Genomic DNA, 4955 nt, shown 5'->3' with positions numbered 1-4955 from the left:
CTCTTTGACATGAAGCTCTCTCTTGCGTGTATATGAATGTCTCTGGATTTGTTTCTCTGGTCTACCCAGACTAACACAAAGGGCTTATCCGTCTCTCTCTGTCTTCTTTTGATTCCATTTTTCCATAAGCTTGTCAAAACCCCTTCGTGTCTAGTGATGGTGCTGGCTGGAGTATCGAGAGGGCCGTGGGCTGTGTCAGGAGGACACAGGAGTCTGTCTGGAAGCAGTTCACCCAGGGCGCTGCTTAGAGGCAGTGATGCCGAGACTGCAGCTCACGTACTTTGGACACATTGTCACGAGGGACCAGCCCCTGGGAAGGACAGCATCCTGGACAAAGTAGAGGGGAGAAGAGGAAGCCCCTCAAAAAGATGGATGGACACAGTGGCTGCAAGCCTGGGCTCAGACAGAACGAGCGAGCTTGGTGCAGGACCGGGCAGTGTTGGAGTCCCCTTCGACGGCACCTAACGGCAACCACAACAACCCTAAATTCTATTACTATTAGAGATCGCCGTCAGAGGCAAGGGGGCTTGATGGAGCGACAGATTAAGCTTTGTGCTGCTAATTGCAAGGTTAGCGGTTCAAACCCACCAGCCGCTCCTCGGGAGACAGATGTCCAGTAAAGATGTCCACACAGTCTTGGAGACCTTCCATGGAGTCACCATGAGCCAGAACTGACTCCATGGGTCGAGGTGGGCAGGTCAGGAGCCCTTGTGGTGCGGTGGGTTAAGCACTTAGCTGCTGATGGCCGGGTCAGAAGACATGCAGAAGAACCCTAGGCCTCGACACGAATCAGTTCTAGAAGGAGCGCTGGTTGAGATGCGATGCAGTCAAGTTCCAAATCCAGTTCTCTCATAAGAAATGACTGAAAACGGATTAATCTGTTCACAGCCACCAAGTCTTTACCCTAACCTTGCCTTTTTCTATAAAGCATGACACAGAAAGTTTAAAGTCGGTAAGTTTAGAGTTAGGTCATATAACTTAAATAGGAAACACAACATTAAAAACATTTTTACCAACTGCAGGATGGCCCGTACCTTGAGACGGAGGAGGATCCGGATCTGTGGACACGGACGTGGAGAGGAGGGTGGAGAGAGTCACTGTTTGGAAGGGATCCCCTTCCATCGAGTCAACTGTAGCTGCTCTTCAGGAGTTTTCCCTTCTTTGCCTTTTTTCACCAGGACCTGGCTGGCTTTCTCTTAAAAAAAAAAAAATCTGTGTAACGTGGTCTGCTGTTGGCGTTTCCTTAACCGTTTTCTAAAAGGGTTTACTAAATTATCATCAACAATATTGATAACATGGTTAACCAGTTCCTTATCATGATGATTCTTTAAAAAAACACTCTTTCTTAGGACCCATGTTTTTTATCTAAAAGCAGTACAAACAGCCAAAAAAACTAAGAAAATGATAACAAAACACTTGGAACACAGCCACAAAAGGTTTAAACCACGCCAACTAACATCGAGTGGCCAGAAACACTCGACTTGCTTTTGTTTGCAAGCATCACGTGCTTCGGGTCAGAGTCCCATGTCTTGTTCCAGCTCTGGTACAAGATGTTCTGGACATGTAGCACCAAAATCCGATTCTGTGGAGTCCTGATGCAGTCGGGCCCGGGGTTCTACTGTCCTGCCTACAGGTGGTGATGAAGGAGTGGGGGCGTGCAGGTGGAGGAGCTGCTGTTTGGGGTGGGGCGTGTGCTGGAGGATGGCCCCATCATGCACAGTGACCCTCTAGGGCTTCGGAGGTTGTCTGTCCTACGGGAGCAGACAGCCTCATTTTTCACCCTCCAGGGAGTGGGTGGATTTGACCCACTGACCACGCAGTTAGCAGCTCAGAGCACTGAGTGGCTGAGTGGGGTACAAGGCCCTCACGCCGGTCTGGGGGAGGCAGGGGCCCTTCCTGAGCATGTGGCATTAGGAGAAGGGGATGCAGGTGGGCTATGTCCCCTGGGCCTGAGGAATGACCCCCAGAAGTGCCTGTGGGTAGTGGACAAAGGCTAATTCCTACTGAGGCCTGGGGCGGGGAGGGTGCCCAACCCTGAGCCTTGAGTGCAACCTTGAGCCATGGGGTAGTGCTCACTGCAGTTCAGGGCCTGGACAGCTGGTTCTGGGGGTTCATTCTCAGCATAAAGCACCCCTCACACACTGAGGTTCCCGGTATGGGAGCTGCACCTCCGGTGGCATCATGGGGGCCTTCCCCCATCCATGTGGTCTGGGGAGTGGGTCAAGGCATCTAGGAGGAGCTGCCCTGGCATCTGTCACCGTCCGTCCCCCACCCCAGCCCCCGCTTTCTCACTCATCTCTCTTCCTCACATTCTGCGCTGAATTTCTGTCTCTGCCTCTCCCTCCATCTGTCCGTCTGTCTTCTAGGTCTCTCACTCGCTCTGTCCCCATCTCCTGGTTCTGTCTCCGTCCATCTGTCCCCATCTTCTGTTATTCTCTGTCCCCATCTCTCTGTCCCTGGGCCCTTCTCTCAGCTTCTGGGCTCCGAGCCGCCAGCCACCAACATGAGCCGGTGTGTTGCTTCTCAAACAGAAAGAGGAAAACTCAAGGGGGGAATTTTTCCTGGCGCACCCCACCCACCATCTGCTCTGAAGATGTCCAAGCTGACTCCTGCTTCAATGACATTGGTCCATTTCAGGGTCAACCTTGACCTGGGCTGTCTGAACATGTGCCCTTCTGGCTGGATATGTCCCCTGTGGTCTCCAGATATGACCCCGCCCTTGGTCCCCACCCAGCCCGAGAGTGACAACAGTAGAGCCCCTGCCTCTGGGTGGTCCGGTGTGGCGGTCGTGGGGTGTGGACCAGCATTTGTGGGACCCTGGTGGCAGAACCCCTGACAGATGCCTCCCCCTCAGCTCAGTTCCTACAGCAGCAAAAGCAGGCTGGCCCACAGCTACCCATGGTGGTGCAGGCAGGAGCTCCCTGGGCAGGGACCCAGGCCACATGGGCATGCCCTCAGGCCACGTGGGCACACCCAGTGAACACGGGTCTCGGAGGCCTGCCCACAGGGAAGGTCGTCCACCCAGGAAGTGTCCCTCTGGGGTGTGCAATGTCCTGGTGGCAGCCTGCCTTTCTGCAGCCTCACATGGCGAGGTACGGAGTGCTGCTCCCCTGCCCCCATGCAGTTGCCTCTTTCTCCCAGGCCCCAGGGCCGTTGCACGGGCTGTCCTGTCTGACCTCCTCCCCAGCCAACAGTAGAGTCAGGGTACCTGTAATTACCTGTCCAGGGTCTGTCGCCTTCAGCAGGACCGTGTGGGGAGCAGGATGCCCTGTGGGATTCTTCTCCGCGCAGAGTGAGCGCTGACCGTGCCTGGCCACTGGCCACCTCACAGCACAGAGCCCCCCAGAGGCCCTCCCCGCTGCACACACCCCAGTGACCATGTGGGACACGCCTACGCCACACCCGGATCACCACTGCTGCATACAAATGTGCACACACAGGTGCCCACACACAGGCCTGGCACACGCTCACATGACACACATGCTCAACACTCACCCACACCCAGCACGCAGAGGCACTCACACAGAGTATAGCACGCTCACTGAGTCACAGCACACACCTAGAGCCCTCATGCCCACCACAGGCGGGTGTGTGCCCATGCTGCGGGCACAACCGGGTACCCTCGCTGCCCGGCTGCCTGCTGGGCTCCAGACCCAGCCTCTGCCAGGCAGTGTTTGCTGAGTGGTTTCCATGGAGACGCTGAGGGAAGAGATGAGGGCGGGGAGGGTGGTCTGTCACTGGGGATGGAGGGCGCTGGGCCCTGGGCAACCTGAGAGGGGGGGTCCCATGAATAGGGGATGCCTCACACCCAAGAAGGGGCCTCTTCCCTGGGCCACCTAGCAGGGCTCTGAGCCTGGTTACTCTGTCACTCACCAAGCTGGTGTACGGTGCTGGCCCAGCTCTGGGCACCACTACCAGGGGAAGGGGCAGGCACAGTGAGGGACCCTGGGCCCAGGCCAGGAGGGCGATTGCAAAGCGACCTCAGCCCCACCCCCGTGTCATTCACACCCTCTGCTTGTGACTCTCCAACTCCAGAGAGGTGGGAGTGTGCCCCGACACCCTGAGACTTGTCACACCTGAGCCAAGGCTTTCACCGGAGGCTGCCTACAGGGAGGTCATGATGGGGACAGGAAATTCAGTGTGTGACCTGTGTGCAGCAGGCTCCAGTTTAAAAAACATCACCTGCCTGAGACCAACAGTGCTCAGAGGGCAGGGGGTGGGCCGAGTACCGGGAGGGCACGGCAGGGAAACAGCCAGGGTGCTTGGGCATGGTGAACCCTGGCAGGAAAAACAAGCCATTGGCAGCAGCTGGCTCAGGGGGCTTCTGGGAGCTACGGGGACTTTATGGGGCTTGTCTGAGCATGGCATCGTGTGTTGGAGCAGACCAGCCCCCACAGCCGAAGGGCCAGGATGTGCAAATGTACAGTGATGATATATATAGTAAAGTCAGAGAGGATGGGAAAGACAGGAGAGAGCGTGGAATAAAGGAGTCGGACACATTTCATGGTGGCGTGCCCACCTCAGCCCCTCTTGGTGGACCACACGGAACTGGGAGAAGTGAGAGCGAACCTTGACCCTCTTGGACATTTACAGGTGGCCATAAGACAGGCATGTTCAGTAGTTCATGCCTCACAAGGTGGGTAGTAAAGGTGTCTGCACTCACAGGTGAGGAAACCTAATCCCTGCACCGGGGAAGGTACAAGGGGGGTTGGGTGTCCCGGTGGGAAGAGAGAGCGAAAGGATCCTGTCTGCCTCTGTAGGGAGCTAGGATCGGCCACGTGCTCACTTGACGGCGGCACAGCTGTTCAGGGCAGAATCGGTGGGAAAGATATTTACAGCAGGATCATGGACTTGGACTTTACCTCTAACTTACCAAAGTGGAGGCTTTGCTGCCGTGGAACACCAGCTTTGCAGACCCCTTCTCCCCGCTCCCCGTGATAAGTTAGGGGGTACGT

The sequence above is a fragment of the Echinops telfairi genome, unplaced genomic scaffold (genome assembly GCF_000313985.2).
Source record: "Echinops telfairi isolate 266 unplaced genomic scaffold, ASM31398v2 ScPeMD7_5;HRSCAF=22, whole genome shotgun sequence".
Lineage (NCBI taxonomy): Eukaryota > Metazoa > Chordata > Mammalia > Afrosoricida > Tenrecidae > Echinops > Echinops telfairi.
This window is presented reverse-complemented; position numbering follows the sequence as displayed.